The sequence below is a fragment of the Tasmannia lanceolata genome, unplaced genomic scaffold (assembly GCF_043159265.1).
Source record: "Tasmannia lanceolata isolate RefF3 unplaced genomic scaffold, GAP_Taslan_0.1 ptg000007l, whole genome shotgun sequence".
NCBI lineage: Eukaryota > Viridiplantae > Streptophyta > Magnoliopsida > Canellales > Winteraceae > Tasmannia > Tasmannia lanceolata.
Window position 1 is genome coordinate 10,392,578 of NW_027518684.1, and position 25,564 is coordinate 10,418,141.

At 37.4% G+C, this 25,564-nt stretch overlaps 1 long non-coding RNA gene and 1 pseudogene across 1 annotated transcript; one reads left to right on the forward strand and one right to left on the reverse strand.

The window, feature by feature from the left end:
* Positions 1-4,527: 4,527 nt before the first annotated feature.
* LOC143881836 (uncharacterized) lies at positions 4,528-5,873 on the reverse strand. The gene is made up of 3 exons (XR_013252027.1): positions 5,454-5,873; positions 5,313-5,360; positions 4,528-4,766 (listed from the first exon to the last, which is right to left on the reverse strand). It is a non-coding gene; the product is annotated as an uncharacterized LOC143881836 (long non-coding RNA).
* Positions 5,874-14,400: 8,527 nt separating this feature from the next.
* On the forward strand, positions 14,401-16,816 carry LOC143880952 (beta-1,6-galactosyltransferase GALT29A pseudogene; annotated as a pseudogene).
* The last annotated feature ends 8,748 nt before the right edge of the window (positions 16,817-25,564 follow it).

Genomic DNA, 25,564 nt, shown 5'->3' on the forward strand with positions numbered 1-25,564 from the left:
GTTGTTTGTTGTTTCTCAAGTGTTCTTGCTTGGTTGCTCTTTTAATTTATATTCAATACAAATACGGGCATGAAGATCCAGTTCATAGTAGTATTATTATGTCTTAGTCTCTTCCGATAATACACGCTCGGTGTTGTTGACTCCTTGATGAAATATCATCGTAATCTAAGAGGGAGGTTGGCTGCAGATGGTAACCAAGATTTATGGTAGGGGAAGAGGTAAGGGGATGATATCAATAGTAAGAACAAGGTCCTTGTTGGGAGATGGTGAAGAATCAAAATAGTAGAAGAATGGGCTAGCAATGGGATCAGTGTTGGTTAAGTGAGTGTGCTTTGTATTGCTCATTGCTTGCATGTTTTAGTGCAATATCTCATTGCTACTCCAACATAAAGATATGGACTCTTCAAATTTCTCATGGCATCATTTTTATTAGATTGGGTATAGTTGGCAAACTTCCAAATTTCTATGTTCTTTTGCAAGTTGTGACTATCTTGATTTAAAGGAGTGCTCGTTGACATATGCTGTGTTTTGCCAAGGAATGAGGGCATGGTTTTAAATTTCCACCGAAACCAAGACGAAACAATCCAAATATTTCCTTCATCCCCACTGAAATACATACTGAAACTTGGAAGTGTATTAATGGATACATCGTCCCAGGATGTGTTATATAATTATATTTATATGAATTGCTTGTGATGTCTAATGTACGTAATATCTATAAATATTATATGACTTAACTGTGAAATGTGATATGCATTGAGTTATAATTATATTTATATGAATTGCTTGTGAAGTCTAATATACGTAATATTTATAAATATTTTTTTTTTTGCATGCTAAAATATCTATAAATATTATTTGGCTTAACTGTGAAATGTGATATGCATTGAATTATCATGCATGTGCGACGGCATGTGTCACTAGGTGTTTGATGTTGTTAAACCATTATGAGTGTTTTCTTTATGGGTTTAAGTGTGTAGTTGTGCTTATTCTACACATCAAGAAGCTTCATATTAAATGTCCATCATTGACATATGATTTTGTAAGTTTCCGTGATTTTACAGGATTTCCACCAAAATTCTTATCCTAAAATGACATGTTTTCATTTCCGTTATGACCGAAACCAAAACCTGAAACCTTGAATGAGGGGAACTGCTTATAGGTGTTGCTACTTTACAAACAAAAAAATAATAATATATATATATATATATATATATATATATATATATATATATATATATATATATATATATATATATGTATTGGCCTAAGCAGACTCATTCAATGACTTGATGTTATTTCTGCTATATGCTATGCTCTCAACCATGCTTTTTAGGTTCTAAAACAGTGGCATGTGGTCGGTCTTTAATTATTTTGATAGGCGAAAAACTTTGCTAAGATAAAAATAGGTACAACAAAGGTCAAAGAACAAATTTTCAGAAAAAAAAAAGAAGGTCAAAGAACACCTGAAGTACAACAAAATCCGGGATACCATTCTTTAAGGAAAATGAAATTGATCATAAAGTTACCATAGAATGAGACTAAAAAGCTTCTCTTTTTGGCCATCTTTTTGAAATTGAATGGAAGAAAAATCTTTTTTTTTTGCCTTGATTGGTTCTGTTAAATCCGCTTGAACAGTAGAACCAGCTGGTCCTGTCCTTACCTAATCTTTTCTTTGTACAGGTTTCTTCTTATTTGTTGGGAAAGAATGCTTTTTGTGTTTTCTTATTCAAATATGAGCAATTTCTACTTTCTAGCTGATGGTGGCTAACTATTTTGGATATGCTTTCTGGTAACTAGCTTTAGTTGTCTTTTATATATCAGTTCCCTCATCCTGCTAAATAAATTTCTATCTCATTTCCAGTTTTGCGTATGGAGCAAGATGTCATGAAGTTCATTCGTGACCCCACACAACAGCAACTGGAGTTTCAGCAACTACCAACGTCTTATTTAAGGTTGGCAGCACACCGTATAGCCCCGCATTACTATCTGCAGTCAATGGTCATTTTGGACAACAATTCACCTGATGGGTCCGGTTCTAGAATTGTTGTTCGCAAAACTTCTGAATGCCGGCTTCCTTTGATTCGTCTTGCCGACATTCCTATAAATCTCCCATTTGAAGACACCAGTAACATTACTAAGGTTGCAATCAAACAAAGGCCGCAGAAGCGCTCACAAACCAATAGTGGTGCAAATACCCATTCTTCCAGAGCAAATCACTCGAAAAGTGTGGAGGAGAGGAAAGATGAATATAACAGAGCACGTGCCCGTATATTTAGTGCTAATAGTGGTGGGGGCTCTGTGGTTAAACCAGAGGGTGAATCCACTCTGCCAGATATTTTCCACCACTGCCCCTCCTTGACACCAGCAAGGGTGGAGGAGAAATCTAGTGTGGAAGGACCTGAAATTAATCTTGGTAGGGTGTCAGGTGAATCTTCTACAGTTAGCAACAGCAGATCAAGTAGAAATCGGCTAGAGAAGGAGCCCGTCGCTAGATATAGGACAAACAATAGAGTTGCCATATTTCGTGACCGTGAGGTGGACCGTAAAGATCCTGACTATGATAGGTACATTGACTCATTCTGCAGTTGATTTCATATTATTGTGCTATTTGCAAAATTTGAATATCTGCTCTCACAATCAACTGTTTTCAATACTAATATACATGGATAGTTCTGGTTTTTCTGACTAATTGACTAATTTCGATGCTAGGGACATTATATTTGTGCCGACTAACTGACCATATCTTTCGATAGCTGTTGCTTTGTCCTTTGTGAGAGCAGATATTCAAATTTCAGAATTTCGGTCGAAATATTAAATTAATATTAAAAAAAACAGTTTTTTTTTGTCAAATTTCGGCCGAAATAAATGACCGTTTCGGTTTTGGTCGATTTCGGTGCCGGTCTCCACCGATTATAAATACACTGGAGGCTGTCCCAAGTAAAAAAATAAAAAAGCACGAATATTCTACCCCTAAATAAGCACAACTATGTTTTAATAGAGGCGCTCATGTATCTTGTCTTTTAGAATTTAATTGTCACGTAAGTACCTTTTAGTTTAAAGCTCTTTAAATACTAAAGACAAGAAACATGAGGTCTTGTATCAAAACATGTTTGTGTTGAAATCATTTCCCTAATTTATTCTCCGAAAGCAGTTTTTGATATTAATATTGAAATATAAAATTAAATATTTCTCTGAGAACTTCCTCTGAGTCTACATTTATCCAGAGATGGTGGAAATATATCAGATCAAATCTAGAAAGATCTGACCGTTGGATCATTAGGGTGGTAGATTAAACAACTTAGTAGTTCTTTTATAATTATTTTTAGTTATGTTTTGAATTGAGAGAGAGAGAGAGAGACCTGTTGAGGATGAGAATCGGATTGTTGATGAAGGGTGGTGATGATCCTTCGAGGCAGAGGCCGAACATAATCCGACGCCTGAGAATTCATAGAAAGGCAGGTGAAGAGAAAGCAGATGTTAAGCAGAAGGGATATTGGCTTGGCCATTTCTCTTGGAAATGAAACAGTTGCACTAGAAATGAAGGGATGTGGAAGAGATAAGAGCTATATGTAGTAGAGTGTTAGAGACTCAAAAACTCCAAGAAGGAATTCCATGGCGTCAAGAAACATTCTTTTGTAGAGGATTCGCTCTCAACATTCTCTTCTTTGTATGCAAAACAAGTGCCTTTGAATGGCTTGGCTTCATTCGCTTTCTACACCATCGACCGACCATAGCTTAAAGGAGTTAAATCAGCAACAAAAATGCACCTCGCTTTCGATAGCTGTTGGTTTGTCCCTTGTTTATAAGCCGACATCTTGATTTGATATTTGCACCTCCCTCTCTACAGCTGGTTGTTAGTCCCTCATTTCAAAGCCGACATCGTAGAGATTAATATCACAAATTGGGTGCCTTTTTAATATGTGACGAGGAGCAGGGGGTGAATTAAGGCTAACTTTAAATGTACATGGTAATAAATTATCATAAATTGAAGGTCTCTGTCTAGATAAAAAGGCAAGAAATTTGGAAAAAATATTCTTTTCCAACCTTTCTAGAAAATTCCTGAAATTCAAACAGGTACTTTGTGACATCTCCAAGGTCTCCTTGGTGGTACAGTATGCACATTTCAATCTCTAGGGGGACTCTGTAAGCATGTTTGAGAAACACTTCACTAAACACCCTACTTAGAGTTACCCTGCCGGTGTCTTATAAATCCCTGTTTGTTTGAGATTATGAGAACCGACTGTGAGTCCAAGACTGATTATTGGACACAAATGTGAATTTAATTTTGAGTCCAACAATCAGTTATAGACTAAAATCGGTTCTGAAAATCCAAAACAAACAGGGCATAAACAGTCCAAATTTTGAGGCGGCCTTAAGTCCTGATGCCTTCAAAACACAGACACCCGTGGGTGTTAAGTGATAGAAGCGGATAATGGCAAACCTATCTCCAACCCTTCCATCAAAGGGAAGCGGGAGACCCTATTCGATCAATATTTTGGCCTATATGAATACTGCAAAGCGTGGTAGAGAACCCAGTGCCAGACTTTTTTAGCACCAAAACCAACTTAAACGAGCCATTACTGCGTTGTTACCTTCATACAAATTGCTTATTTGTTGACTAACATAAAAATTCTCCCAAAATATGAGAACAGTTGATGAACGATCTGCGAATGTTCATGTTCCGTTGAAATTTCAAAGTGGGAGCATAGTGTTCATTCTTCAGCTGGCCTTGATCCCAATACTGGAATATCTTCATACCTCTTCTGCAGTAATAACAAAAAATGAATTGATCAAAGAGGTTGATTTTTCTTGATTAAATAGCACTATCTCTAATATAATTGAGATCATTCGATGCAGATAAACGTTTATCTCTCAAGTCATAACAATGCCAGAGAACGAATGGAGAGTTTCTTACAGGTTTTATCTTCTCAAATAAGTTTTGAAAGTCAGTAGATGATGTAACAATTTATTCCAATTCTGGGACAGATAAGATCAATACTTGCAATCAAGAACACAAAACCCAAGTTATGCCGCTGAGTTACTGGTAGCAAACTGACTTAATCACCCCAAACTACTCGACCTTATGGCGGCGAAAGTCTCTCGCTAATGCTGCTGTTCCTGATTAGGAATCTTGCAATCCCTAAGGGGCCGTTTGGATACGTGGATTTTAGAATCCAGGCTTTAGTTTGAAAACAGTGTAAAAGAGGGTTCATGATCAAGATAAGCTTATACAGGCATGCCTACAACAACATGGAGATTATTTCCAAATATACACATTCAAAAAGTAAGATAAGCTTTAGATGCAATACCCCAATGTTATTGTATTCCCACAGCCTTTTCACCCCGTAGTCCACCGCCTGCATCCAAGGAAAAACCACTTCATGGATCAACTACAAATCCTCCCACACATTCTTGCACACTAAACAGATAAGAAAAGATCAAACAAGTACCAAAATAAAACATTCAAGGCATGATCTAGATGTTATTATATATTAATATTATGCAGATCTGAAATTTCAAGTTCAGGATTTAAAACTTGTAAACCCAGTTAGAATGCCTCTGCACTTGTTTAAGATGAATAATCAGCTGTAACCACCAGTCTTGGATGCCTCTGCACGTGTTTAAGATGAATCATTAGCTGTAACCACCAGTCTTGGATGTCTTCAGTAGATGCAGAGACAGAAATTTCAGATGAGGGAGACTCACGAAAGCTTCACACATTGAAGGCAGAAACTGAGTCGCATACTAAATACATCCATTATATGAAAATATTCCAAAATATATTTATGGACATCAAAATGGCAAGGAAGCTACAGGGGCATGTATAGTTCCATGTATGAGCTCCAGCAATGCTCCAAAATCAATTTGACATTTACAAAAGTCTAAGATCTTCTCAATAAAACACCTCTGGTAGGCAATACAAAGAAGGATATTCCACCTAACATTGGCGCATTGACACATCACGCAGCCGACAACATTTGTTTTAAAAATAACTTCCATAAGGCTGGACTTCACCCAAGTAAACAATTTATGAACGAAGTCATTAATAAGAATGAAGTCAATACCATGTGATGTAGAACCCTATGGGCAGAAATTTGACAGAAAATTGCTAGGTAGGGCTTTCGGCTTCTAGCTTGAGTTTGAGATCTGCTTTTGGCTTTGGAAAGTTCAAGTTAAGCGATGTCAGAAGCGGATCTCAAAGCGAGAAGCAAGCAAGCTCGCGGGACGGTGACTTTGAGAAGAGAGTGTGATAGGAAAGGATAAGTGCTAGTTGAGAGATTCAGAGGATAAGCTCAAAGAGAAAATTGGTCATGGACAAGATTTGGAGCCAGATAACAGGTTCGGTCTTGACCTTGATATGATTTAAAATTGGGGTCAATCTGGACTACTTAAGGTTACTGGTAAGCTTTTTAGGAGCTTGGAAGTACCCAGGAATTGCCAACTGGTTTACAAAATTTCAGAACAGTACCAAAACTTGTGGAGGTAACAATAAAAAAAGACATTAACGAATAAACCAATAGAGGCCAGCAAGTGGACCATATAACTAGTAGCCCCATAAGAGGATGATGCACTAGAGAGTTTGCAAATTGATATTGTTTATGATGACAATGAGGATCTATGAGCGTTAGAAGAAAATCAATTTCCGAAAATGGCCATAGATGATGTCTATGATGATGAGGAGAGTCTAGGTTCTCTAGTTTTAAAGATTATGATGGAAAAGGTGGAACATTATCGCAAAGAAGTGGAATTTGTTGGAAAGTATGTCGTAAAACAAACAAACATCATCGATGCATACTTTTTGATAAAACGTACAAGAGGTGTTTGATTATTGGGAATCAGATGTAAAACCACAAAACATTGATAATGCATCCCAATTGTCTGATGAAAAGCCAGAGAAAGGTTTCTTTTTCAGGCAAGCAATTCCTATAGGCAATAAGGTTCAAAAAAGTGAGAGGTGCATACCTACCAATCGAGAAATTTTTTTATTGTATAATACTTAAGATCATCGTTGACAAATCCATTACTTTCCAAGCGAAATTTCCTATATAGACATTCCAATGAGGAAAATGGAATTCTGGAACACAATCTATACTAGATCTTACAGCCTGTTTCAGTCGATTTTAGACATTATGAACTGTTTCTAGTGTTCTGGTTTTCTTCAATCAGTTCTATCTTTTTATTTTAGTACATCTTTTACAATTTTTCTTAGAAAATTCAGATGCCCTTACGGACCCACTTGTTTTAAAACTAATACCAAAATTGAGGAGGGAGGGTTAAATAAAACAAAATGCTCTCTTTGTGGATTACATAGATCTGACTGACATTATGTAAATTTTAGATCGATGTTAACAATTTTGTTTATTGATCGAAAAACAGAAACAACATAACACAAAAAGTACATTGGGCGCAGAGATTGCCCTAAATAGATATAGACCTGGACGCACCATTTTTGGCAAGCAAGACGGCCAACTCAATGGCACTGCAAGGGATGCAGGGAAAAAAACAAGTGAGAGTTACATAAGCAGAACTCTCTAATATCATTCATAATGTCAATAAATCTCCAAGGTCCCAAAGAGTTGCCCTTGAGCCACGATATGGCATTCGATGAGTCACCCTCGACCAGCACCGCTCTGTTACCAACATGACTGTCAATCAGACTGATACATGTGAAGAGTGTGTATATCTCTGCCTAATTTAAATCAATCCTTTTTGCTGGGCCAGAAAAAGGTAAGATATTCTCAGCCAAGTGGTTCCAAATGACGCGCGCGCACAAACACAAATAAGCACGGACTGAATTGTCCACCAACGAGGCATCAAAATTGAACTTTTGCAGATTGGAGGATGGGGGAGACCACTTTGGCCAAGGTTTCTCCTTTTTCATTCAATCTTTTGTAACAATGTTCTGGTTACGAATAATATCTTCGGTGGAGTAGCCCCCAAACTTCCTTCGCACACTACCCACATCATTATTAGGCACTTGGTCTCCCTAACAATGGTAAGTCTAATATAATATGTATTTATGTTTTGCCATTATTTTTCTTCCTGTTATTCTTATCTTCTTCTATTTTGTAAAATTGTTTAACCCACTAAAATATTGATCGTGTCTTTTTCGAAATGCATCTTTTTCAAAATGTAACACCAAAATAGGTTCTGCACTTCTCCATTACAGAAGAAAATAGGAATGCCCACAGCAACAGAATCGGCAACTATGCTCAATCCTTAGTGGAAAGCTTATGAAAATCGAAACGGGTCTCCACTCGAAGTACCTAGGTCAATGGAAAGAATTTTCTCAAAACATCCTTCAAACTCATTAGAGTCGACTTTCTTCAACCACGGAACAATGATGCATTCAAAGAGGGCTTGATGAACGGCGCAAGATATTAACTTGCACATGAGCTAATGGAGTATTGAAGTTTACTTTTTTGTCATATTAATACTTAGCAATAGCAAGGACATAAATGGGAAACAATGACTTGAAGAAGAATGGTTCTTTTTTGTTTATCTCTGATGCACAGTAAATCATTTCACACCAAAAGAAAACGAAACTCTAATACAGAACATATTCGAAAACCTCAATTCCAATTGTTCACTTCATCAATTTAACCATATCAATACTATGTCTCATGTCAATGTCCAAAAGAACTAGAATCAAGTCGCACAGAAACAGAATATAAACGAAAACCTAATACAGAGATAGAGATGATTGCACATGTGAAGAAAGAAAAAAAAAAGAAACCCAAGCCCTTTCCTTTGATATAAAATTTTCCTATCAATCCATCTGCAAGAAAGAAAAACAAAATCCAATCCTCATCATTTTCCCTTCTTTCAGTGATACAAAAATGAAACCCTAACCCTTTACTTTGATATGAAATGTTCCATTAATCCATCTGAAACAAGTAAAACAGAATAAAATCCATATCATTTTCCATAATTTGAGATCGTAATTCAATAGAAACAAGATTAGTATACAGAAATTTTGTAGAAACAGAATCATAAGAAGATTTTGAAGACGATGACCCAAAAAAAAAAAATGGTACCCGTTCTCCGGCGAAAGCCCCGGCTATGACGAAAGTGACATAGACGGAATTTCTGCGCATCAGAACCCTGTACATCCCTTCCAGAAATCCCCCGCTTCTGCTTACAGTTGATTCCATCTCTCTCTCTCTCTCTCTCTCTCTCTCTCTCTCTCTCTGGTTTAGATCTCTACAAATGTGGAATTATTTCCAAGGGAATACGAGTTTTTATGAGGGCATTTTGGGACTGTACAAAGGCGGATCTGTTCCGGTGTGTCGGATTGAGATGGGTCCGCGGAAGCTAGTGGTGCAACTCGGACCCGAACCCCACCCGACCCGACCTGATTTCCAACCCGTCGAGGTTCAACCCGACCTGACCCGAAGAAACCATTTTTCCAACCCGACCCGAGTTCAACTCAACTCGACCTGACTTTTTTTTGTCGGGTTCAACTCGAACCCGACCCCAGTTGCACCCAGAAGCGTTCTCACCCTACCTTCAGCACAGCAGATGGGTCCATCACAATCTGAATGGACCCCATTCTGGACCTGACCACAGATTCGGAAGAACACTTTGTCACTATTCTACGGCTCTATTTCTTTCTAACGTAAAAATGGGCGTAAAACAAATTTTGCCTCTACCTTCCCACGTAAAATTAGGAGTGAATTCTTTCTTTTGTTAAAATGGGCGTAAAACAAGGGCAGCGATAAATCTGACCCCCAAATATCTTAAATCGACCCCTGTGTCTTTCTCTCTCCTCTGAGGTTGAAAGACACATAGGTTGTCGATTTAAGATATATGGGGGTCGATTTATCACTCCACTAAAACAAATATGGCCTTCATTTTCCCTCGTAAAAATAGGTGTGAATTCTTATGCCTATTTTATATCCCAATGAAGTAGAGCCCGGGGGCATTACGATACAACTTAATTTTCCTTAGGCTGTTCAGTTCCTTTACTCGACTAAAAAAGGGAAGTGGAAATGTTATGGCAAATGGAAAGAAAAACTTGTAAGATGGGTGCTTAGTAGTCAAGAAATTGTGGAATGCTACATATAATGAAATTTTTCTCCACTTTCCAATGTGGACTATTCACTTTGGGAGGGAAGAGTGAAAACTCATTATTCGAAAGCATGATGGCAGTTTTGTAATTAAAGCAAACTTTTGAAACACTAAACCTCTTTATGTAGAAAAGGACACTCCCTCCCCCTGGACGGATAAAATCGGTAACGCTTTTCGTTAAGTTTTAAAGGCAAAGAAAAACGTTAAAGAGGGTGAATTTATCCTAATGGTGAACCATTCTCAGAAAAACCGTCAGATGCGGGGGATTTTATCCGGTTAGGGGGGTGGGGAATATCATTTCTCAAAATTTAATTTTATATTAAAATACCAACACTAACAGCATTGATGTGTGTAGTTTTAGACTATTGGCCATACTCTCGCATAGAGCTTGCAACTTGGTAATTAATTTTTTCTTAAAACATTTTGGTTCTCACATTCTGAAGTAGAAAACTTTGGATTGACTCGCCTGGTTGTTGAGAAGAAGATGCATTTATAAATGAGATTTATAAATTTTCATTTTTTATTCATTTATTTGTATAGGGTAGATCTATAATTATTCTAAACATGTAGTAGGGCCAACAACCAATCTACTATAAAAGAAAGATTTGTGGGTCCCACAAGTGGGCCAAACATTTCTATTCCTACCACTAGCAAATTGCCATGCTCCTGTAAATTGCCAATAAGACGCTCGTGTTCTCAAATAGAACCCTCCAATCCAGCATTCCTCAATTATTTACATTTGTCATACACGTAGTTGTAGAAGGGCTAATTCACGACCAATTCATAAAGTCGACTCCGTTTGGTTGCCGGGTTTTTTTTTTTTTTTCCTGGGATTTATGTGGGTAAAGGTAGGAGACAAAATAGGGAACAAGCATTGATTAGAGAAAGATATTATGATGAGTGGAGAGAGAGGGTAGAGAGAGAAAGAGAGACCACCATTTTCAAGACAAGATTTTGCTTATGTCACCACTAAATTTTCTCCCACATAAATCCTAGGAAAAAAAAAACCAAGCAACCGAACGGAGGAAACTCTTAATCAAGTCACTAAAAAACCAAAGCTCAAAATAATTTTGTCTTATAAGACTTTTTTAAGCCTAAAATCGATGGTCAAATACCATCTCGAATATTGCAAAACTATTTTGGACCAGTTGGACCGCAAATTATGTTATTTTTGTTTTCCTTGCAAGCTTGACAAGGCAAGCACCTAAGCCAACCTCTTGAAATCCACATAAAGAAAATGTTTAAGTGGGGTCCCTACGAATTTGAGAAAATCATCCATTTCTGGCAAAGTTTGACGTGGCAAATTTGGATTATACCTTAATTTCCTAGAAGTATGCTTTGGCACGACTACCTCAGGTCACAATGCTACTTGGTGGAAGACTGTGGCCCACCTACATTCCAATGGGGACCCAAAATATTAGGGGTGTGAACGGCTCCACCTATGTCACAGTCACGATCCATTCAAATTTCTTATCGGTCGGGTCGGAGTCGGATTGTTCTTTGGATCCTACTTTCCATGTCATGATCACGAGCCATTTTAATTCGGACCGTCCATCGGAGTGTCCTATCATGTCCCACTAAGGTAAGTAAACAATTAATTTTAAAAAAAAATGATAGAATGGCAGTCCACTATTAGTGTGTCTCTATGCACTTTCTTCAACTAAATTAAAATTTAATCTATGTTTAATCTATGTGTATAATAATGCTTGTAAACAATAAAACTAATCAAAATTATATACACAAATATAATGTATAACTATTATCAAATAATATGATGCATAAAGAACAAAATCCCTCTCTTTTCCTTCGTGAAACCATTTCGGATCGTGACTATCCAAAGGGCATCTGTGGCGTGCCCGTACACAGTCCAAATTTTTTTGGATCCTAGATTTGATGATCCGAAATATGCCCATAAATCCTATTCATATGTTTAGATCCCGTTCATTAAGGTTCGGATTCGGACGGTCATTCAGACCGTTTGGATCCATTGACACCCCTACAAAATATATTGCATAGTTTTGGTGCAATGTCAAAGAGAAGAAGAAAACTTCAACGTTACAATCAATGATGATTCTTTCTCATTTCCAAACTCAAACCTAGTTAAACTATATTATATAATTATTTATTATTTATTATTAGAGAGCATTAAGCCGATTTTTCAAATCACAATGGGCGGCCATAGTTTTCAGGCGTGAAGATCCACCTCATAGCTGGCTTTAAGTTATTCATTTGATTTTTTATGAGGAATGATAGAATAAAGGGCACCCTTGCAAAAATCAGCTTCAAGGGCGCCCCTGTTGGCTAATGTCTTAAAAGTCAACATGGTGATGCGCCTAAAAATGTAGGATGGCGCCTAAAAAAGTCCAAACCATGTTGATTTTTAAGAAATCAGCCAATAGGGGCGTCCTTTAAGCTGACTTTTGCAAGGGAGTCCTTCATTCTATCATTCATCTTTATTGAATATAAATTATTCCATAGGCGGCTCTTCCTCCTTAAAATGAGGGTCTGCAAATTTGCCACCAAGATGTTTACTTCTTATTTTTTTAGGCAAATAATCTCTTATGATAGAGAGAGATCTTCATTCCTTTCCCGTTGATTTGATATTGACATTTTTCTATTGGGGTTGCTTTCCCCGGTAATAGAAATCCTTGGTTACTCTCCTTGGACAATTTTATCTTAAAAAATCAATGCACTTGGATTGCCTGAATCTGATTTCCTTATGAACGGAATGGAATACATTAGATTAAATATTGAATTAAAAAATCTAAGGAAATTTCATTCATCGTGGGGCACAGAATCCGAAATTTCGGTTTTCGGTCGAAATTTTAAACCATGCTTGCCCCTCGCCCCTCTAATTCCAAACCGGTTTCGTTTCCAACCTCCTGACTTAGTTAACCTAATGTTGGAATCACACTCAACAAACGAAAGTCCATTGATCTAATGGTTTGAATTGCTTAGGCCCTATTTGTTTTGGATTTTGAGAAGCAATTAATTAGTGAGTCCAAAACTGATGATTGGACTCAAATTTACGTTTAATTTTAAGTTCAATAATTTTGGACTCAAAATCCAATACTTAATATTACAGACCATCATAAGGATACCTACATGATCTTGGTCTCGTCTTGAAGGAACATCTCATGTGTAAGGTAGATGACTACAAAAATCAACGGTTAGCTTTTCTTGGCAGAACCCTAAAGAAGGCATGTTTAATAGTGGGCATTTAAGTACAATTGATTTTGGATTCAAATCGATTCCACATCGCAGCAAAGATCCAAATTAACTACACCGAACCAAATGCCTCATTTGGCTAAGAATCAGTTTTAGACTCAAAATCGAATCTCTAATTCCATAACAAACATGCCTTGGATCTCAGGGTTTTTCTAAGTGGATCCAAAGAGTTGAATTTTTCAACACAATCTTACGCATTGGATGATGTTTAGACACGGGCTTAGGATCATGTGGGTCGAGTCATGATCCCCCCTAGATCGAAGTTTTTGACCACACGCAAAGTCTTGTCATCTTGGATCCAAGGTTGGTTATCAGGGCAACCGAGGGAGGTATTTACTTCCTAAGTTGACCCAATTATGTCAAAAGCCTAAAATAATCACTAAAATAATCACTTGTAGGCTTGTAGCTAAACACATGGAAAGGTATCATCTTACATACCTTAATTTAATCTTAATAGTAATATTAGAAAGGGAAATGATATTTCCACCCCTCTTTTGTTAATCTTTTCTGAAAATGAAGAAAAAACAAGTTCGAAGGGAGTGACAATGTGGATAAAAGGGTGGAAGTATCATTTACCTCGAACCCTGTTTCGATCGCAAGAAAAACATTTCCTCTAAGGATTTTTTTTGTTCTTTCCGCATTTGTAGGGAAACAACATGATTATAGTTAATTTAGAGGGATGTCTCAATAAATTAAGGCCTTATTGGGATTGTAGGAATTTTCAGGAAAAGTTTGGAAAGGAAAAATATTTTTAAAATTTCCTACTTGTTTTTACACATGAAAACATGAAAAAATAGCTTGAACCAATCCTATTCAATTTTTCTCTAGAAGCACCTTCAATTTATAATAATATATCTCTCTACATGAACCATAATGATATTATTTCCCTCTAAATTGTGGAAAGAAAAAAAATTCCAAAGAAAACTTTACCGTGAAATGTTTTTCCATGCAATCCAAAATTGAAAATCACGTCTCTCTCTCTCTCTCTGTCCGTTATTTATAAATGGAGGAATTGAAAATCACGTCTTCTTGGCGCTCTCTCTGTCAAGGATTTATAAATAGACGACTAGAAAATCACATCTCCTCAGCTTGGACAAAAACAAGGAGCTCGACGAGATCTTTCCCTCTCCTGGCTTCGATAATCTATTGTAAGCCGAGTGGTATAATTCCCAAAATCTGATTATTTCACTCTTCATTTCTTCTTCTCCATTCTTGGATTTCCAAATCCTTCTTTTTCTCCTCTTATAGATAAACCTTTATGTTTTCACTCTAAGATACATAGTTTAGATTCTAGAGTATCCATTTTTTTGGGTTTTCTTGTGTGTTTTGGTGCTTTTATTTTCTTCAACTTGCTGTTGGATTTTGTGCACCTTTTGGAGAAATGGTTGGCGGGACTGAAAGGGTTTTTGACTTTTATTGTGACTTAGTTCTGCTTTTCTCCTCCATAGCTATTGTTTTTATTAATCTTTTGATTAATAATATGGCGAGATTCCCACTTCAAGATCTCTGGTTTATTCTTCAGTTTTAGATTTTTTTTTTTTTACCAACTGTGACGAGTTTTAGCGGTTTCCACCTTGGTTGAGATCTATTTTGTTGAATTTTCACTTAAAGATATATGGGTTGGGGTTACTGCTTTCTTTGTTGATTTGTAGCTATTACTTTATTGAATTTTTGCGCTTTGTATCTTGTTTTCAGGAATTTATCTTTTTTTACAATGCTGGCATTGCTGTGAAGATGTTGATACTTTTACTTTGAGATATTTGGTTAGGATTCTACTCTTTACTTAGCAAATTTTTAACATTACTCCTTGGTATTTAAATACGAGACTTTGGCTCCAATGAAACGACATATTCGTCAAACGTTCTGTTTTATTCTCTTGTTTGCAATATGCACTGCACTGAGTTGCAGAGAGGCATTTCGCGCGAATTTCATTTCTCGTCTTCCACTTGTCTTTAACAAGACTCTGCTCACTAACAAGACTCTGCTTGCATTTGCGGCAAATGACATCGGAGAGCAAGAATCAAGAGAACAGATTGATCAGTTGCTGGGAGATAATTTTGGCGGTCAGGCTCATCATCGTTCCATCTCGTCCCAAAGGGGAAACAATCAAAATGATGTGCAGTTGAGATCTTTTAGAAGAAACCCAATCCACCCTGATTCTCTAAAGCATTCAAAGTTATCTTTTAGAAGAAACCCAATCCACCCTGATTCTCTAAAGCATTCAAAGTTCTGGCCAGAAATTCGCACGTCTCTGCGTGATTGGATTCATACTAAGCGATTCCAACCCGAAATCATGTTGGATTTGATCGATCTTGTTAAGCGTCCTCTCGATCAGCATTATGGTTTTGTGGGTTCCAATCGCCCATATGGGTCTTGTGCTGTTGTTGGCAATAGTGGGATTCTACTGAAGAATGAGAGTGGTGCATTCATTGACAGCCATGAGATTGTGATCAGATTGAACAATGCCCAGACTGCGGGGTATGAGCGACATGTGGGTTCAAAAACCAACATTGCATTTGTAAACAGTAATATCCTGCACTTGTGCTCACGTAGACAAGGCTGTTTCTGTCATCCGTATGGTGAAAAAGTGCCGATGATTATGTACATATGCCAACCTGTGCATTTCATGGACTATGTGATCTGCAATGGATCACACAAGGCCCCATTGCTCATTACAGATCCCCGGCTCGATGTCTTGTGTACAAGGATTGTGAAGTATTATTCACTGAAACAATTTGTGGAGGAGACAGGGAAGCCCCCAGAACAATGGGGTGCTTACCATGATACTATGATGTTTCATTACTCTTCAGGGATGCAAGCCATCATGCTTGCATTGGGAATCTGCGAGAAGGTTAGTGTTTTTGGGTTTGGAAAATCAGAATTAGTAAAGCATCATTGTCATACCAACCAGAGAGCTGAGTTTGATTTACATGATTATGAGGCAGAGTACTCCTTTTACCACGATTTAGTTGAGAGACCACAGGTAATACCATTCCTTAAAAACTCTGGGTTCAAGATTCCTCCTATGGTCATATATCATTGAGTTTGTTTCGATTTGAAACTCTTGATTCCCAGGAATCATTTGATTGCTTTCGAGCCTCAGTTCACATGTTCACGTTGTAATTGTAGTTTCCCACGGAAAAAATTGCTTCAGGAAATATTTTTCATTGTTTCATTTAAAAAACGGGTGCCACCCAAAGTAGTGCTGGGCACTAAATGTAAAATTGAAACCACATGTCAATATGAGATTGGTATTTGAAAATGTGATTCCAAAATTTGGGCCCAAGTGCTGTGTATAATAACAGTCTTTTGCTGATTATTATTGAAAGAAGTCTGTGGAGAGAATAAAAACTCACCTCGTGTTCTGCTGATATCCATTCATCTTTTTGTATTTCTATAACAGTCTAGAGTCTAGACCTTGCATTTTGTGCGAAGCTGTGCTATATTACATTACTGTTTCTTCTTTCTCTGTATTGTAAACTAATGTATGCATTGATGTAGGATCTTTGATTCAGTAATTATGGTTGAATACTTTCTCCACAAAGTAGAACAAGCAACCAATGCATTGGTTTACTGTTTGATTAAGGATTCTAGGAGTCAGGTTAAGAACTGATGTTTTAAAAGAGAATTATAATTCTGGTTCAAAATATTCTGCGGAGAATGTCAATGAGGGTCTGGGTTTCTAGATGGAATATGGACAGAAGGGGCATGAAAGGGATGTAGGGAACATCAAAGGGAAGGTGGGTAGCTGCTTAAGATTCTTTTTCTCTAAGGTTTTGATGGGCCTTTTAGGCTGGCTGATTTCTGGTTTTGGGAAAATATGGTTGCTGAATGAATTATAAGTTGGGATTTGATTAAGATTTATAACTAGGATTTAATGAATGTTAAGAGAAGGAAAAGAGGGGTCTAAGGATGTTGTTAGATGAGATTTGTGCAGAGAAAATAAGTAAATAAGCTATTCAAGAGAGAGAGAGAGAGAGAGAGAGAGAGAGAGAGTAGCTCAAGTATATCATTCCAGCAGAAAAAGAAAAAGAAAGCTTTGAGTTTTTATTCAAGGATGAGGAGACAAAGGAAGCTGAGGATCTATGGGAAAACTGTTTGGTAGGATTCTTCTTGGGTAGAAGACCCTATTTCATGGCCCTAAAGGAAAGCCTTTCTTGGAAGTGGAAGTTAATGGGGGATCTTTTTTTTTTTGAAGCGGAAGTTAATGGGGGATCTACAACTGTATACTCTTGAAAATGGATTTTTTTTCTTCAAATTTTCAAATCCTGAAGATTGTTCCTGGGTCCTTGAAGATACATCCCACAACTACGGAGGAAGGCCTCTAATCCTTCAACGATGGGACCCTAGTTCCCACATGGAAAAACAGCATCTCTCCGAAGTTCCGGTTTGGATCCGTCTACCTGGGCCGCACCTTAAATTTTGGTCTTCGCATTGTTTGAGCCGCATTGCCAGCCTAATTGGAAAACCTCTCTACACGGATACCAAAACAGCTGAGGCATCAAGGCTGAATTTTGCTCGAATTTGTGTCCAAGTTAGTGCTGCACAGCAGCTTCTTGACTCTATTACGCTCAAATCTTCCTCGGGAGACATAGTCCAAAACATAGTCTATGACTGGAAACCCAAAACCTGTACAAATTGCAAAGATTTCCCCCACTCTTTGGAGAATTGCAGTCTCCTTTCTATCCCAAAGCCAGTACAAGGCAAAAAGGTGTGGAAACCTGTTCGAAAGAGTAATGAATCTGATCCTGTTGAAAACTTAAATGATAACCCTTCCTTGGATAGCCCCTCTAGAGACATCAGTCGTTCAACTCCCTACCATCTCAAGCCTTCAAACAGAGAAAGAAGTGAAGTGCCACCTAATCTGAGAGAAGTTCATATAGCAAAAACCCATGAAGTTCAGACTTCCAACTCCTATGCTATTCTTGATAGTTACAAAGAAGAGAAGAAAGATGATAAGGATGATAAAGATGATGAAGTTGAAAATCTTTCAAAGGAACATCCAGATGCTCCCTCTGCTGAACCTATTGGTCACCACACCATCGCCGCCTCGCAACCGCATGAAAGTGAAGCATGGCATGAGGTGAGTAGAAAGAACCATCAGAATTTACGGAAGAGCCAGAGAGCTAAGAAGCTGAGTAAGAGGATGATAGATGCCCTTGGCTATTAGTGGTTCTTGAGATTCGTTGTGCTTCCTCTTTTCCTTAGTATATCATTTCTAAGGATAAGTCTTGCCTTTGTTTTCTTAGTATGTGTCCCTATTCTTATGATAGGGTTTTGCCTTGTTTGCTGAATGTATTATCTTTCATATTCTAATAAACCGGTAGGGGTCCCCGCCAAACCCCAGCTTACGCATCAAAAAAAAAAAGAATAGAAAATAGCAGGAGAAAGAGAAATAAGGAGAGAAACCCAAGCAACCGCACATAGAGTTAGGTATTCTTACCAAGGGATGCAATCACACTTAGGCTTAGGTACTCTCACCTAGAGACGCAATCACACACTTTAGCATCAGCAAAAATTCTATAAATCTTCATTCAATAATAATAAATTGAAGCAAACATAAGCTTATATAGGGTTTTACTATTCATACCACTCTTCACATGCAACCCTACTTTTAATGAAATTCCAAAAAATGCCTCTAACTTTAAGGGGCCGTTTGGATACCCGGATTTTAGAATCCGGGTTTTTAGTTTGAAAACAGTGTAAAAGAGGGTTCATGATCAAGCTGCTGTATGCTGTCCTGACAGCGCGTTTCTTGGATTTTAAGTGAGAGATTCAGGTTTTAAAAATCTCTCCTGCATCCTGAGATCTCTAAAACCTGGAAATATGGGAGGATCTGCTACTCTCTTGCTCTTGCTGACGGAAAGAAGGGCGAGAAGTAAAAAACGAGACAAAAACGACGGCTGATCCGCTTCTTCTCTTGTCTCTTAGCTACAATTTTGAAGAAATCCCGGATTCTAAAATCCGCATATCCAAACGGCCCATAAGAGCTAAAGAAAAGTCAAAGCAACTAAATCTAGCAGCAATACTAATAGAAGTAAATAGACAGACTACAACTGCTAAGACTCCTAAAACACTAAGCCATCATCCAAGTTCCCACGTGGGGCTCACATCATCATAATGGTGCCAAATAGAATCAGATTCAAAGGAATCTGTGGCTCTTTTGCAGTTATCTAATGCATTTTATTTAATGGTGAAGATTTTTGTTCTGGATGGACTTGGCCTTGAACCGAATGTCTGTCCCATCTGTTTCTAACATGCCCCATATGTAACCCCCAATGAATTCTGTGTGGTGCAATTCAATTGGCGAATGCAATTTAGAATTCACTACCTTTTATGCTCACCCATATTTTTGTAGAACATGTTATTCTCATTGTGGATCTTACCTTGGTTGCTATCATGATGGCTGATCTTGTGGTGTTGGATGCAGACAAAATTGTGGTAGACTTGATGTGCTCATTCACTCTTAATGGTGGTCTTGGAAGCGGTGATTTCTCAAAATTTCATTCTTGCTACCACTCCCCTTATTAGGTACTGCCCATGATCAGTTTTAAGCAGGGTTTTAAATTTCGACCGAAATCCGAAATTTCGGTTAAGACCGAAACCGAAACGTTCCAAAACCGAAAAAGCCGAAATTTACAAAATTTCAGTTGAAATTTCGTTAATTTCAGCAATTTCGGCGAAATTTGTTAAAAAATATTAATTTTTTATTCTTTCACAAAGTTTCGATTGAAATCACTGAAATTTCAGGATTTCGGCTGAAATTTCGGTTTCGGATAAGTCTGAAATTTTAGCCGAAACCGAAATTTAAAACCATTGTTTTAAGTTTGCAATGAACCAACCACCTAACCTCAATTTACTGTCACTTCATCATGCTTTCCACCTTGAGACATTTAATTAGTTTCTTGCACCAATTTCCATCACTTCTCCTCTGTACTCCAATTGATATCCTTATAGAAGTGCCACAACATGTGATAGGAGATTTAGGTATGTTCTCATGTATTATGTGAAACGTGATAATCTTTATGTTGGAGATGGCTACTTCACAAATTATGTTTGACTTGATAATGATTATGCCTTTACTTAGAGACATTTAATTAGTTTCTTACAGAAATGTTCATCACTTCTTCTCTGTACCCCAATCGACATCCTTATAGAAGTGCCACAACGTATGCTAATCATGACCATGTCACTCTCATTAAACTCAGTGAACCTGCAATGTAAATCAGCTTGCGACTTATATGACTCATTCCTACAATGCTCCTAACATCATCATGAGTCTACTTGATTTGAGTACCAAAGTTGTATACATTATCACTTGGTCTCACTTCAAGAGGAAAAGGAACCAAATCAATTGAGGTTGAATTCCCATCACAATCTCAAAAGGGATGTGACTGGTGTAGAAAATTCAGCTGTCGGTAGAATAAGATTCCACTGCTTAACATGATCATGCACCAAACATCTCAAGAGATTACCCAAGCTTCTATTCACAACCTCTGTTTGATCGTTGGTCTGTGAATGAAACATTGAAGAAAATTTCTTGATACCCAAGATACGCCACAGGTTATAGCAAAAATAACTCATGAACTTGATGTCACAATCTGAGACAATGGTACTTGGCACTCATGTAGTCACACAACTTCGTTAAAAAAGGATGCACAATGTGAATAGTATCAATTGTCTTGCTACATGGCATAAAATGAGTCATCTTGGAGAAACGATCAACCACATCATATATAGAATCTTGCTCACTTAAGGACTTAGGCAATCCAGGGACAAAATATATGCTTAGATCCTGCCAAAGTTCGTATGGGATAGGAAGAGGATTGTAGAGACCAGTATTCTGCTTCCTCCCTTTGTCTAACTGACATGAGTGACATTGCCTACCAACCTTAGCCACATCACGCTTCTGACTAGGCCAAGAAAGTCGATCTTCAACCATTGCGATGGTCTTTTCTCTACCAAAATGTTCTACTGCTCCACCCACGTGTAATTCCCATATCATCTCATCTAGAGTGAAGTGTTGTGAAGGCATAAATGAGTTTCCTTCAAAAGATAACCATCGTACAATGAGAAATCAAGATAAGAGGATTGTTGGCCTGCTAGCAATTCAGCATAGACAATATTGAAGCCGTGATACGAAGGATAATCTCACTTAAGCAAGTCGAAGAAAATAACCTGGATTGCCATAGTATGATGATAATAAGTGCATGAGCAACACAACTAGCTAGCCACATCAACAACCTCATTCTCTGCACTTGCCTTTTGCTTGACAACAAAAGTATACACCTGCAAAAGGGAAACCCATTTGGCATGTCTATCGCTCAACTTCTTCTCTGCATTGATATAGCTCAGTGCTTCATGGTTAGAACATAAAGAAAATTCCTTGGGTATAAGATATTGTCTCCAATAATGCAAAGCTTGCACCACTACATAGAACTCCTTGTCATAGGTTGAGTATTCTTGCTTCTCATTGTTTTTGAACGAGTGAAATTTTAAAAACAAATCATCAAATAAGCTGTGGGTAGTCAGAACAAACCCTCTTGACATGTGATAGTGGCCTTTTCATCATGAAAATCACTCTTCAAACCCCTATTCAAAACCTCTTCCGTTATAAACAGAAGAGGGGATAAAGGGTCTCCTTGTATAAGTCCCCTAGAGGGCCTTTTGGTTCTACATTTATTAAAATTGAAAACAAAAAGTTGCTTTTCATTCCATTAATCAGATTTTACAATCTTCGCTAAAGCCAAATGATTCCAATACTTTTCGAAGAAAATCCCAGTTCATCATATCATAGGCCTTTATCATATCTAGCTTCAAGATATTATCACCCCTCACTTTGCTGTTCAACCTTTGCATAAGTTCCTTGGACAACAGATATGCTGTTGATAATATGTCTTCCTTTCATAAAAGTCCCTTGTCCATGGGATATTATTTTAGAAACATTACCAAGACGAATGGCTATTAGCATAGATATGATTTTATATCAGAAATTACATAAAGCCAATATGCCTAAAGTCCGAGAAGCTTTTGGGATTTCCAATCTCTGGAATGATGGTTATAAACATGTGAGAAATTATACGGTGAATGCGCATACATGTCAATATTGGCGGTACGAAAGAAGTACCGCCCTTGATATTTGATCCAGCAGCAGCTCCTTAAAAAGTGCGCTGCTGTTGGATGAGAAGCGGTTTTTCTTCTCGGGGTTTTTCTTGGGTTCTTTTTCAGGGTTTCTCTCGGTGTACGGTCTTGGGTTTGAGAAGCAAGGAAAGGGTTGCGGGTTGTGGGTTTTGGCTTAAATCCATTGTAATCCTTGTATATTGTTTTTTCTAATAGTGGAATATCGTGTTTCTCACCCGTGGAGTAGGCTTGGCTGAACCACATAAAATCTTGGTGTTCATCTTGTGGTTTGCTTGTGTTATTTTTTCCTTTTCCGTTTAATTTGTGCGCGATCGGATTGGTTTACCCAGCGGATTTTCTCAACAATCATAAACATGAGTATAAGCTCTAGACAACTTACTGCTATTCAAAATTGAGAAACGGCGTTGACCACATCCTTTTTTACTATATCCAAGCCAATACCTTCAAAGGCGTCCATAGGTATGCTAAATACCACCATCTTCACCTCATCTTCTTGAGGCTGGGCTAATAGAAATATGGTATCTTCATCCTTAATCAGTTTTCGAATTGAAGCAAACAATTCCTTATATTTGGAGACGCCCTCTTAAGTCAACAACCATTCAAAAAAGTCATAACTATATCATTTCCCTCTAAATCATGGAAACGAAAAAAAATTTCCTGGGAAGATTTTTCCACAAAAAACGTTTTTCCTACAATCTAAAGTCTAAACAATGTCTCACTGTTTAAATCAAGAAGGAATAGTTAAATAAGCATTGATGGTAAGGACACTGCTCATTTTGGACTCTAGATTTGGGAACTTAATAAAAAGCTCAAACCTTCACACTATCTCATGAAGGAATTCTTGTTTCTTTTTTTCCGTTTTGTCTGTGCCGTTAATTTTACATAATCACAAATCACAATGATACAATTTTTTACCTTTTTCATTGAATTCTGTTGTTGTACGATTTCATTAGGTATTCTTTTATGTATTTTATATGAGTTTTATTGTTTACATGCATTATCTTATTTAGAACTATAGATTAGTCAAAGAGAAAAGGCTAATTTATCTGAATAAATTGCATAAATACCCTAATAGTGGACTGGACATTCTAACTGTGTACAATTTAAATAGAACCTACTGGGACACTCTAACGGATGGTCCCATTTGAAATAGATCATGACTGAGACAGAAGAAGTAGGATCCGAAGAACACACTGAATCTGATATGACAGTTGAGGGATTTGAATGGGTCATGATTGAGGCATAGGTGGATCCGATTTGAAGTGGATTCGTTGACACCATAGCCAAAATATTGCTTTGATTAGACGATTATAAGCATATCCTAGAAAATAGACATAAACACATTATCATTATGCCCTAAATCATGCCTTATAATTTTGTGAAGACACCCTCCCCTTTTCTATTCTTCCAAGCCACATCACACCCCTCTAAATCAATTGAAAATTTCTCTTCTTATTGTCTCACTGTTAGGAAAATTCAAATTACTGAGGCCATTCTTGGATTGCGGGATTTTTTTGATAAAGTTTGGAAAAGAAAAACTTTTCCAGAATTTCCTGCTTTTTCATTGTTTGTTTATACAGACAAAATAGGAAAAATGATTTTAGCACTCCAATGTTTTGATATGTCACACAAGCTTCTGATCTTTTAGTATTTAAAGGGCTGTCAAAAGGTTATTTACAGTTCCCAAAAAGCTCCAACACCACAAATTAAAAACAAAAAAGACATGCTACTTTCGCGACATGTCAAAACATTGGAGTGCTAAAATCATTTACTAAAACAAAATGTAACTTGAATAACTGCAACTCAAGTTTTTATTGATAGCACCTTCAATTTATTGGTGATTTCCTAGGGACCATCCCCGAAGGCATTTCGCAGGCCGGCTGTTACATGAGAGTGCAACCACACTGATGCGTGCCGAATATCGATTCTCCAAAAAACGGATGGAAAATCTTCCCCGAATAAATCTCCTAAGTTTTAGGCTTTTAAATATTTTATTTGAGTTATTTAAAGTTGTAGTTGTTACTAGGAATGGTGGTTGATATTACTTTTCCTTATTTTTCTCATTGTTCCCTATCTTTTGCGTTATGCTATTATCCATGTAACTGCAAAACGTGGGCTGTAGTTGCTCTATTTAAAGGGCATGTTTGTCATTAATAAAGGTGAAGATAATTTACAACAAAATAGAGACTATGTTTCTAGGAGAGTAATGTCTCCTCTCGAACCGAGCCATTAGGAGGTCCCGGTTGCTTTGAATCAACCATCATCTTCCCTATTCTTCCTTTTTATTTTGTTTATTTGTGTTACGGCCGATTAGGCACGTAAAACTTGGTGTCAGAGCAGTCGGTCCTGCGCCATGGCTCCATTCCGCGAGATTTTGGATTCCGTGTATGAAGATTTTCAAAAGCTCAAAGCGTCCTTTTTCGAAAAGGATAGAAGAGCAACGGTGATTTAAAGAAGGCTTGGACAAAATCAGCATATTAATCGAGGAAATGTGCAAAGACGAAGAAGAAAAGAATCTTGAAAATGTTGTTGTTCGAGCAGATGACGTCAAGGATGGGCTAGTTGAACACATTGCCGAAAAGCATATTGAGTTTGTTCAACTATTCCATCCTTCTTTAATTGTGATGGGGCTCATTGAAAAATCATATTCCTTTCCAACCTCAATCACAATTGATTTTGAAGGCGGGGTTTGAATGATCACGACCACCATTTTTGAAGATCATGAAAAGCCAATGTTTTTCAACAAAACTATGCCCAATAGGATTTGGGACCCCGGTAGATTGAAGTATTTTCTCCAGTAAGGAATTCAACCTTGAGGAAAAAGGTTGTTTCAAGGGGGAAGGAATGATGCGTGCCGAATCTAGATTCTCCAAAAAACGGATGGAAAATCTTCCCCAAATAAATCTCCTAAGTTTTAGGCTTTTAAATATTTTATTTGAGTTATTTAAAGTTGTAGTTGTTACTAGGAATGGTGGTTGATATTACTTTTCCTTATTTTTCTCATTGTTCCCTATCTTTTGCGTTATGCTATTATCCATGTAACTGCAAAACGTGGGCTGTAGTTGCTCTATTTAAAGGGCATGTTTGTCATTAATAAAGGTGAAGATAATTTACAACAAAA